Raw genomic sequence first — 13,035 nt, 5'->3', positions numbered from 1 at the left:
TCATTCACCATCCATGCAATGACTATTCACCAGTAACGTGGAAAGGCCCCAAAGGAAGCACTGGTTGCATCGGCGTGCGGTCTCGATCTCTATCCCACCAGCCCTTGACATAGATTGTACTGTAGTGTCAACCACCACAACCCTTCTTGTAGCACGTTCTTGTCCATAATAGCTCCCGCAAAGTGACCACCTGACACTCCACAATGTGCCTTCATGAGAACTGCTACTTGCTCATGTGGAAGCACACATTGGAGTAGAACATCTATCAAGTGTCTATGGTAGAGTTGACCAACCTACACCTCAAATCTGCAACTTTTGAATGCTAACTATTTCCATTGATCCCTATTGAGATAATCTGGCATCTGTCGGGACGTCATGAAGTGCATCATGTCATCATACACCATGACCATGGCATGCCTTGGGTTACCAACCCCTTTGATGGCTTTGCAATAGCCACCAAAACTACATTGAGGTCCATGTCCAAGAACTCATCTTCAATGTCGGTTGTGGGATCCCCTCTTTCCAGGTGTGATAGGTAGTCTACCACTGCATGCTGGGAACCTAGTCTATGTACCACCTTGGAATCATACTCCTGCAGTAGTAGCATCCATCTTTCTAGTCTTCCAGTCAAGTTCTACTACTTGACCAAGTATAGCAATGCCGAATGATCGATATGAAATGTAAAACAACGCCCCAACAGGTAGTAGCAAAACTTCTTCACAGAGAAAACCATCCCTGGGCCTTCACATTCTGTTACTAAGTAATTCCACTCTATCGGTGATAACCTGCGACTTGCATGATAGACTAGTCAGAACCACCTTGCCTCATCCTATTGCATTAAAACACTTCCAATCGCTCGATCCGAGGCATCTACAATGTTACGTCAACTATAATATCATGTGACCACGGTATAAGGCGGGAAGCCGAAGGGCTTGGCAGCACTTGCAGTAACAAGGCCTAAAGGGCTTGGATCTAGGGACACGCCTAGGTCTAGGAATTTATGAGGTGGTGCATAAGGAGTCCTAGAGAGGGCTATAAAGAGAGGAGTCCCTTGTGGGACATGTGGCACCAAAGTTGGAGGCCAAGTGGCAAGTGCTGGGCTAGGAGGGAGGATTCTAGATGGAGCCAAAAAAGAAAGGGGCTCTGAAGAAAGAATCCATGGCTAGGTGGACTAGCAAAGAAGAGAAGCCCTCGAGGTTTGGGGACTTGTATCATTGGTATCAAAGCCTCGTTCCGAATCTGAGGAGAGAAATTGTTGCTGTGTTGTTGGGTGAGGTACTCAGATTGGATCGCCACATGAGCAGGAACTTTGTGAAGACTTGAGGGCAGTTCGCCTTCCCACAATGGATATGGCTGTTCCACTCTTGGAGAATGGCCTAATTGCAAGGCTTCAACCTTGGTGACTACACGGGTGGCCATAAGGCCTAGCCTTTGTAAGGTGGTTGGCTATTCATGGGCAATCGGAGATGCGCAATGAAAGCATGGAGTATTCGGCCTTCAAAGTTTGCACAGCGCTTGATATTCTGACAACCTTATTGGCTACATGCTCTACATAGTGTATCCTTTGTTCTTCACAAAGTCACAACCAAGGGACTTACATGCACAATGAAGCATGGTGATGGCATCAAAAATGAGCAGAGAGACAAGTTACAGCTGCTGCATGACGCATATTTACTCCCCATTGGATCAAGCCAAACGAGTTTGTTGAAGGGTTGCTCCTCCCAAGTTCAAAGACAAAAAAAAAAAAAAAAGAAACTATCTGGCAACGTTGCAATGTGACTCTCTGAAGTCTAAACTTGCATACAAGAATTGTAGGAGGCACTTTCGATAGTCCTCAAAACACTACAAACCACAAGGATACCTTGCTATATAGGCTTGATTTTCAACTATCCAAACGATGCTTTACTAGCCATTGACTTTTGCATTGGCTTAAATTCCCACGAATTGTTCCTATGAGCTTATTTACTCCCATACAAAGTAGGAAAAGAAGTTGAAGAGGAAATCTTGTGCAAAATCGATAGTCTGCATCAAAGCTTTTGATAGAGCCATGTCATACAAAGGTTTACAACCTTGAAAAAAGCCACCGAATGAATACCTTTTCTACCCCTCTTTCCCAAGGTCCAAAAATTTTGTTCTCACCCCCTCTTTCTCCCAAGCTTCTAAGATCCTCTTCATCCCTTTCTCCAATCTCTTAAGCCTTGTCATAATCAAAAGAAGAATGCGGGATTTTGAAGTTTTAGATTGAAGGAAAGGGAAGAAGCAAGATCGAAGAATTGTGAATTGAAAGAAAGTGAGAAAGCGCGAATCAAAGAAAGTGAGACGACTTTGAAGACGAATCCAGCACCTTGAACAAATACCAGGAAAGTGGGCATTACATTTTTCTCTCTGATATAAAGCGCTTTGCTTTATAATTTCTGGAAAATATACGTCTTTATAATGACCACTCTAGAAAGGGATGGTATGATTAGAGAGGTTGAGGAAAGGGCTAGAAAGGGAAAAGCAATACTTGGAGAGGAAACACATGAGGAGGTACAAACTAAAATGCAAGAGGATAATGTAGAAATGAAGGATATTGATTACAGTGATTATAATTCTGTATGTGGAATTCACTAAACTTGAAACTCGAATGCAAAATATAGAAACACAGTTAGGGGTTATCAGTGAAACATTAAAAACCCTAGCTGAAGCTAAACTAAGATAGCTGATTCTCAATCGATATCTATTACTGAAAAATCACCGATTCCTCCTAATCAAGTTGAGAGGGCTACTTCTCGACTTAAAGAAACATCGAACATTCTTAAGGACTTAAAACCGCCAATTTTCAATGGGGAAGAAAAGGAGCATAACAAAGATTTGATTAATACGTTCTTGCAAAAGTGGCAAGGCTTTCACCGACTTAGGAATACACCTCCTAAAAATCAAGTCATGGAAGCAAGTCTTTCCCTTGGAAATAAAGCCTATAAATGGTGGATGAGCCTTAGGGAGAGTGATAGAAGTCCTAGATATTGGACTGAGTTTGAACAAGCCTTCCTAAAAGATTTTTTACCGGAAAATGAATTAGAAAGAGCATGGGATGCTTGGGACAATTGCACTATGGGTAAAAACACTCTAGTCTAGTACATAGTGAATTATAGGGAGGCAGTCCTTAAGCTAAAAGGAATTGATGAATTCCAAAAGATAAGGTGTTTCATGAGAGGTCTCAGAGACACTTATAAGGTTGAGGTGAAAAGAAATTCTCTTAAAACCTTTGAGTAAGCCATTAAGTATGCCCAAATATATGACGATACAATGGGGAAATTCAGAGTTGGAACTTCAGAGCAAACAGGTTTGGTTCCAAAGTTCAATAAATTTTCCAATTTAAAAAGGAAGGGGCACTAGGTTCCTCAGGCACCATCTAATAAACCTCAAACACAAAATTATCCTCTCTTGAAGAAATAGGATTATGAAAGAGCCAGGCAAGAAAATCTTTGCTTCAAATGCTTGGGCAAAGACCATGCTGCTTGGAACTGCCCTAAAAATAAACCAGCGGGAGCTAAAGCCCCAAATAGACCTCCATAAAAACAAGTGCATGCGATGCAAGTGTTGCCGCTTAATGGTATTGAAGAGGACACTGAAGTAGAGGTCTATCATGAGGATAGCACCCACATGTGCTGCCTATCATCGGCAATGTGGTAGCCCACCTTTGGTTCTCATGATTTAATGCAGATGCATGGAAAAATTAAGGGGCAAAGAGTAAGAGTGATGGTCGATGACAGTGCAACACATAATTTCTTAAACTAAATATGTGCAACACATAGTTAAGAAATTAAAATTGCCTGAGAGTCTCAGTGCCCATAAATATGTGGTCTCTTTGGCAAAGGGCAATGATAAAAAAGTTTGGGACACCATGATATATGGTGTAGAGGTGGATATTCAAGGCTATCAGGATGCCTTGAAAGTTCCAAATCATGCATCTCGACCGAACAGATGTAGTGCTTGGTCGAGAATGGCTATATAATCTTGGGCATAATTTACAGAGGAGTTATCTTAATAACTCCATTATGTTTGAAAAAGAGGGTAGAGTCTTCTAGATTCAAGGAGAACATGATGTGCCTAACTCTCCTCTTATTTGTTTGATGGAATTGGAACGACTACTACACCAAGAAGAATGCAAGGTATATCTTTGTGAACATTCTATGGACTATACAAACGTTTTGAGCTCCACATGCGCCAAAGCATTCAGGGGTATGGCCATGTGAGCCAAGAATCAAAGGTGATGACTATGCCATCATATCTGTCCAAGGAAGTGCAAGCATTCTTTTGGATTTGCTGGTGCTAGCTTGCATGATTGCTACCACTTTATCTAGGTCCACTACTATTCCTTTAGTGCTGTGATCACATGCCCTAGCAGGTGGCCACTCCAGACCACAAATGCACACTTCATTGAATGACACTTCTCTGCAGCATTGAAAGCATAGCTGCAAGTGATGCAAGTGATTGGCCTTGGTTCCAAACAAGCTGAGGCACTAGAACATTGATGGTGCATTCTGTAATCCGAACCACATGACCGTGCACACATGTACCCCATAGGCTGTAATGAAAGTGGTCTTTGGCTGGTCCTCTAGTGCCATCCAAATCTGATTGTATCCACTATAGCCATCCAAAAATGAGTAACCTCGTGCCCTCCATATATGGCAGTGGGAATGGTCTAGCACTGTAGTAGCTACGTTTAGTTTGCAATAATCCACACAAATCCGTAGCTTCTTGTTTTTCTAAGGCACAATCACAATTAGAGAAATCCCCCACGCGAGCACGTCCACAAACTTGGTTAGTAGTCACACCAATTCCTGAATTCCTCTTCTAGAAGTGTGCTTATCTTCACAGGCTTGGAGCTCCCATCGGCACCTAGGAACACCGGCTACAAGGTGTCTTCTTACATGCGCATTATCAATGTCATTCACTCCTCAAATTCCCTCTCCTATTCTAGGACATCTTTCATATCAAGATCCATAGACAATAGGTCCTCCATAGGTTACAGCTGTGGCAGTTGCCATGATACCAAACCGGTCCTTAGTTCTGGCCAGTAGTATTATGCCAAAATTTCCATGACATCGACTGTAAACAGTGGCACCAAGTTTGGGTTGTTGCATAGAAACTCCTCTTCTTCATCATCCTTGAGGCCATCTACCATGTTCATTGTTTCAACCATGATTGGTCGCACTACCCCCTCAAGCGCATTGACCACCCCCATTAGCATGTGAACCTTGTGTCTACCTTGTCGTACCGACATCATATCGAGGGCCCAATTCCTCTTCACCTTTGCCTATCATTACCAGGGTCATCCCAAAAGAAAATTGTACTCTGGCCACACGGTGCCTCCATGTTGAGCACGATGAAGGAAACTATGAAGTCAATTCCGGCCACCTCCATGCATACGTCTCGTAGCATGCCCAAAGGATGTGCTCTCCGTTGATCGACCATTAGAACCAAAAATGGCATCGGCTCCCAGTCATTCCTGCCCAATCCTTTGCATGTCCGCAGGGTGATGATGTTAACCTCAAATCCACCATCGACCATTACCTGTGAAAAGCTTTGTCCATTGATGCTCGTAGAGATTACTGGTATCTGCATGTCAATGAGGGGTATGACCACAACTGGCAATGATGCGGTATGAAAGACGTCCACCTCTAGTATCGGTGACACTCTAGTCAGCATCTGCAAGAGTCTCTTATGGAATTGTGGCACCAACTACAACAATTGTCCCAATGAGATTTGAATGGGCACATCCAAAAGGTCTTCCATACTATCTTTGCCATCTAGGCCAAAACCCATTCTGGCTAATCGTCTGGCTTCGTTGTTCCTCTAGGCCAAAACCCATTCTTGTGCCTTGGAACTCTTGGTACAACCTCTTGAGTGGCTTGATTCCTACAAGACCATTGGATACAACACCTCTTCAAACTAGACGTTGCGGGTTTTCCCAACTCTCGGATTAGCTTTCGGCTTATCTTCCGTTGGGGCCACTTCTTGGACCCACTCGAGCACCTACTAATGCACCACCTCTTGCACAGGCCACTGAAGTAATGCAGGCTTCTTCTCAAATTTGGTCCGCATCACTCTGCCTAATCGAGTAACCACATTCACCTCTGGTGCAAAGGCTAGGTCATTCTCCATGATTTGTACCATAGACGTGATAGGCATCTTACCTGTCATCTTCTGGCAATCCCATTCTTGAGCCTCAAGGCACTCATTCTGCTAGTGAAAAAACCTAGGGAGAAGAAGCACGTCTTAGCTTGCGGACCCTCATCCTCCGCCATTGCATCCATGACTGCGCCCTCTCCATCGCCCCCTCGAGCTAGAGGTTGTTCTTGAACTTTCATGATACCAACTTGCTATGCATATGCTGCTATGGGGCTCCATAGCTAGTGGTTATGGCTATTGAAGTTGTACCAGTGTATGTGGGCTATGTCCATTGTAGTTGCATTGCTCCATTATGTGTGTATTAGTCTGGCAAATCGCACACCACTGCTGATTTATTGTGCACTCCATTCCAAAATGCCCCAGATTCTTGCAGTGTACACACCAAATATCCACATTCAAATGCCGTGCTGAGTGACTTTTGGATGCTTTGGAGTTCCCCTTCCCTCCTTTTGATGTCTTTTTAAGCTTCTTAACCTCCTCCACCTCCGATTCATCATTGCTTTCTTCCAATGAACTTTCTGTCAAACTATCCTTGTCCCCGACCATCACTACCCCTTTGTTTTTCCCTTGAAGACTGCTTTTTGGATTTGCCCTTACTCTTGGATGATCGTCTATGCTCACCATTCCATCTTGCAAGGCTTTGCCCACCCAAATTGCCTAACTCATCAGGTCATTCAAGGGTAAAGTGACCTTGTCCACCGTCACCATTGCAGTCTACACATCCTTGGCTAGACCACTAATAAATAATCCTTCAACACCTCCACTGCCAGTTGTTGAGTCACTTGAACCCTTTGCAAAAGTTGGTGGTACTGAGCCGCATAGTCTTCCATGTCCTGATCATCTTGTCTCAAGATCCTCATCCCCTCTAGCATTTGCAGAATCATTTTATCCTTACAAAACCACCGCAAAAAAGCGATTTTGATTTCATCATAATTTTGGAAATGATCCGAGGCATACTCCACCAACCAATGTGATGCTTTAGCCTCCAATGTGGACTCAAAGATTGCCCCTTTTTGCACTGGATCCACCACTTTAGGCATGTTGAGAGTGTAAATTTTATCAAACTGGTGAATGTGGGCATCCAAATCATCACAAGTCTTCCCTTGGAATTTTGCATACTTCACATTAGCTGCCACCACCATTGACTGGATTGGTCGAAATGACCTAGACAATCGGTGCTTGTAGCTTTGGTCCCCAGTTGCCGTCGTCACTTGTGGAGTGAAGAATAAACCACAAACCACCGACAAAATGCCACTCAATGTTAGTGAAGATGGCTCACTTAACACACGTCCTCCCCATGGAAAGGGCTACACCGCATCATTCACAGATAATTTTGCACAATCTATAGAGGAGTTGACATATCTTTCAAATTGTTTTGTATAGAGGTGGGAGGAAGCTTCCCTTTCTTTGTCACCCTCTCCAAAAATTTGTTCCCCCCCACTAGACAATTTGTTTCCATTTTATCATTCTTATATTGTTAGGTTCTTAGTCAAGAGCATGATGCCACATGGCAAGGATGCTTTTTCTGACATGTGAGCAAGCAAAGCAAGTATATAATCCACTCCTATAAAAGGGAGGTCATTTTCATGAAATAATACATGCAATCTCTCAATTCTTCTCTCAGTACAAGTCTTAATATTGTAACCTAATTGAACTTGAGTCTATGCTTATTTATTCTAGCTCTAAGTTTTCATATAGTATTCATCCAATGCAAGTATGTACTCCACTCCTACATAAGGAAGGTCACTTTCTATTTCAGTACCCACACCTCCCGATATTTTTTGAACACTACCTCCACCTAAATGCAAAGCTAATAAGGGAGAAAGAAAAGCTACTATGAAGTCATATTACTGAGGCAATGCCAATAGGGAATAAAATCTGAGATCTCTATAAGACGTGAGAACCAAGTGGCAGGGAGTCACCCTAGCCCATCGATATGTGAGTCATTTTGACAATGCCTTTGGCATTTCCAACCACATCAAGGACCCTCTATTTGAGTTTCAGTTGGAGGATTAGCTGATGGACTCAGAGCACCCTCCAATGGATAGTTTGGTGATCTATACCCCTGGCTTCCTTTGCATCAGTGCTCAAGGATGAACCCGTTTGATCCTCTATCACCCAAGCCATCTTCCTCCCTAGCTTCTCCAAGAGACACCCCTGGTCCTCCTCTACTCCTAGTCCTTCCTCTACTGCCCCACGATGATGGTGAAATCCCTCGTGGGCAACAATATGTATCCACCATGTAATCATAAATATCCTCATTGAAATGAGTATGTGCACCAAAGAAAATATCATCATCATCATCCAAACTAGGAAAATCTTTTTTTGAATTTACATCGTCTTACATTTCTTTTGATTTGTCATCCATGATTTTAGGTTCATTTATGATTTGATTTTCATGTACATCATCTTAAAGAGAAAGAATAAATTCCATGATCACACTTTCGTCACATACACAATACCAGTTGGCATAATGATTCATCAATTCGATCATTATCATCACATATACAATACCAAATGGGCATAATGATTCATCAATTTGACCATTATCATCACAAATATCATCATGTGAAATACAATTCTGCCCAAATCACCATTATCATCCACACAATGCAACATGTGTTGTTTCAACTTTCACTTATGTGATTCATCTATACATTGACTATTTTTTTAATTATTAGGTGTCTTTTAACATGTGATGAGGAAGGATATGTTTGCCATCATGCAAACAATCGAGTTTTTAGGCTGAGAAGATAAAACAAATGATACAAGACATTGCAGTATGTAAAAAAAGAGTCTTTGAAAAAAAGTACAAGTAGTGAAAAATGCCCTTAGTGAAGTTGCAAGTGCAGTATAGATGAGATCAAAAGTAGGTTCCCACAAAATGACCTAATGGAAGCATTTACAATCATATTTCCACATTTTTGGGTTAATGGATCGTATGAACATCTTAAACTAGGTCTAAAGAATCATTTGTATGCTCTTTGGATGCTATCCAAAAACACTTTGGATGGGACATCAACATGGACATTATAAAAGGGCTTGGCCTTTTGCGAGTAAGTTTTTGTGAATTTTTATTGAATTTTTCCTATAGCTTATGGCACGCCATTAAAGATCGTATGGTGTAGAACTCATGCAACCACCTTGATCTCTAGCTACAAGGATTGATTTGACTCAACCATAATGATTTTTTTAAATGGAAAAATATTAATCAAAACCATGCATTTAGCATTGGGAGAAATTTAAAATATTGTTTTATGCACAACTTGTATTCTTACATATAGAGGACCCAATACAAACAAAACATCTCCCACAAAACTAGAAATTACAGATGTTTAAATATTTTACCTATGGATGACCATTGTTACTCTGCTCCATTGGTACAAATTCCTTGGAATAAAACAAAACTTGAACTATGTTGCCAAAGGGGTATAAATTCCTTGGAAGAAACAAAACTTTTAATACATGCACGATTTGACCTTTGTGACACCAGAAATGAGCTCAAAAGGTCCAACACTAGCTATAAAATTCACACATAAAAATACTTGAAAAACTCGCAAACTCGCAAAATGTCAAAACCCAATATAAAGTACAATGGTTTGTTGGATTTCACAAGGCTTATTCACATTCTTCCCTTTTTGCAGTAGTCATACACTAGCAAAGTAGTTCAATAGAAAATGTTCAAGTGCAAGGTTTCATGGTTTGCCTTTGGAGAGAGCTCTCTTGCAATGCATTCCTACAAGATAACATTTTTTAGTACTTTAAGCTTGCAAATGAATGTCAAACCTTTATACTTGGCTTAGTTGAGGATGAAAGGTGTTTTAGTACTCTACATTACTTGAAGAATAAGCTTCACAATAAGCTAGATGATAACTTAGATCCTAGCTTGAGATGGTACTCCTATTCTTATGATGTTAGTAGCTTTCCATATGATAGAGTCTAGATTTAAGCTGTAAAAGGAAAGGCTATAATTAGCTTTTTTGGACTATTGGACTAATGTTTGAGAAATTTATTTCCAATGAATTTGAATGATATTCATTACCCCTTGAACAATTTTATTCTTTTTATACTTTGTAGCATCCTAAATGTTAGCTATTCAGGTATTTTTGGATTGTGAAATGGAAAACAGAGATAACTTTTGGTATTATTAGTTTTTATTTTATTTATAAACATTAAAGTTCTTAAATGCTGTAGAATATTTTGCCAATATTTAAAAGAAAAATTCTAACAAAAGATATAATTTGCCAATTATTTAAAACTTTTAAAAATAATATATGAAATATTTTGCCAGTATATTACAATTATATATTGCTATACCTTCAATAAAAACATCCTTGTTTGGCAAAGCCCCAAACTAGAGAAGGTGATATCCAAAGTAGCTCCACAGAGGCCTCCAACCCTAGAAGTCATGTTTCTAGTCCGGCTAGAGTTGGCAATCACTTCCCAAGTTAAGTTTGGATTTGTTGCCCACATTCTTGACCCACACCTGATGGCAAACTTGTGGGGGTTAAAGGCCACTATACCTTAACCCCAATTATGTACAATACTCAAACACATATATATATATATATATGGATGACATAGAAGATTCGGGTGTTCTGCACCCACCAAAACTTGTGTGGCTCGCTCTTCTTGCTCTCCCTCTCTCTCACCTTCTTCTTTTTTTCTTCTGTTGCTGAGATCTCTCCACTGGTATCAGAGCATGGGTGTTCTAGTTGAGTGCGAGTGTGAGCTTGGAGCTCAAAGTTTGTTAGCGCAATTCTGTGGGAGGAAGGAGAAGCTCTGTTGGGTGACTTTACCTGCATCTTGGTGTGCAGAGACCTTGCAGAAACCTTTGGAAAGTTCTTTGAGTGGTTTTTTGCAAGCCAGCAAGTGGTTTTGGGTGTCACTGCATATCCCCATCCAAGTCTATCGAACTTTTCCAATCTTTTCACGTCTTGAAAACTAGAGCTTGACTTTTTATCATATGTTGATGTTATACTCAAATTAGTGAGTTTTATCTTTGACATATTCATTTTGATATAAATATCCATGCATTGAGAAATTTTAGTTAATATATTTATTTTGTCTAAAAGTGAGATAACTTCATGCAATCCCAATATGAAATCTATGTTGGTCAAATTACGATACAAAATATATGCCTTTTCAACCTCTTCTTTTGCCTTCATATGAATAAAATAGGCCAAAGTCTTGAATGCATCCCATAATCTTTTCACTAGTTCAACCAAAGATATCCATCTATTATCCACATTCTTCAAAATCTTTTTGTTTTTTTACCGACTCCTTCGGCAATAACTAAAAATTGATTGCATCTTTTTGGACTCTTGCAAAAGTACGAGTAGCACTTTTTAACCAAAGTCTCAATTCTTGTACCAATGAAAATGTGGATACAACTTTGTAAGCTAAATTTGGGGTGCTTTTTTTTTGTGAGCATGTGAAAAAGTGGCAAGCATGTTCTCTCTCTCTCTCTCTCTCTCTCTCTCTCTCTCTCTCTCTCTCCCTCCCTCCCTCTCTCTCTCTCTCTCCCTCTCTCTTTCTCTCTCTCTCTCTCTCATGTGGCATTTTGACAGTTGGAAAAAAAATTTGAGGACCGAAATGCCACATGACCGACTTCCTAAATAATATAAATTAACTTTTTTTGGGTGTATGGTGAAATTTTTCAATAACACAAACTTACTCGGATTTCTTTCCCTAGAAGCCTCAAATGTACAATCATGCCTATTTGCATAATTGATCAACAGCATACTTATAGAACGAGTGCATAGGTTTCCTCAAGATGTAGTTGTGTCTGTGGTGGATTCTGCTGAAAACTACTCATTCAAGGAACAAAATGAGTTACATTCCATGCACTAGCATTCAAACCAAGTCACTATACTTGTTCAAATAACATATGCTTGGGTAGGAGGTGAGGTCCAAAAATATATCCATTTCTTCATTTTTGATGATAAGGTTCATGACACTCTATATATTCAACATTGTTTAAGCTACCTCACAATTGGTTGGTGAGGCAAGTTTTATCAATGAAAGAACATTTGGTTTGGTCAGATGGTGCAGCTTCTCAATTTAAAGCGAAGAGGCATTTTTTATTTGCTACGAGGTATTTTTCCATAAGTAGCCTGACGATGACATGGAATTATTTTAGCTCTAGGCATGGAAAGGGTGAGCATGATGATGGGGTAGGGGCTATTGTGATGAGAGCTTTGACACATGAGCAATTCAAGGTAAATTCAAAGAAGCTAACTTGTGCTACTAATGTAGTGAGTTTTCTTCATGCAAAACTCTCAAGTGGAGCTCAAGCCTCCTACCCATCGAAAGAAAGGAATATAAACAGAGTGTTCTGGGAGGTGAAAGTAGGAGAAGTTGACAGATCTCAAACATGGAACTGTGCTCTTGTTCTAATGGCATGACACTACATTCTGTCTCTAGATTCTCAGAGCCTAAACCAACAGAGCTTAGAACACAAAAGTTGTCATGCTATTGTGCTGCTTACATGCATGGTTCTTGGAAAAGATGTTGCAACAAAGCATATGTGGCAGGTTGGAACTATGAAATTATTGTTCCTAGAGAGGACATGGAGGTTGAAGAAAACACTTGCGATGATCCTACATATGAAGGACATCATGATAGACTTTCTGATGCTCTCTATATTGGAGATAATCTTGCTATTAATTCAGAGGTGGACAATGGGGCGAGGGTTTAGACTTCTATATCCTAAAGTGCACTGCCAAGAAGGAGCTTGTGAATTAGACTTTAAAGGATGGATGGGGAAACATCATTACATCTGGTTTTTTTGTGGTGAAACATCAGACTTCTATATCCTAAAGTGCACTGCCAAGAAGGAGCTTGCGAATCAAACTT

Source organism: Dipteris shenzhenensis, chromosome 23, assembly GCF_047967505.1.
Source record: "Dipteris shenzhenensis isolate YYH24624 ecotype China chromosome 23, Dip_SZ_1.0, whole genome shotgun sequence".
In the NCBI taxonomy this organism is placed as follows: Eukaryota; Viridiplantae; Streptophyta; class Polypodiopsida; order Gleicheniales; family Dipteridaceae; genus Dipteris; species Dipteris shenzhenensis.
The sequence above is the reverse complement of the archived record's forward strand: the minus strand, read 5'-3'. Positions refer to the sequence as shown.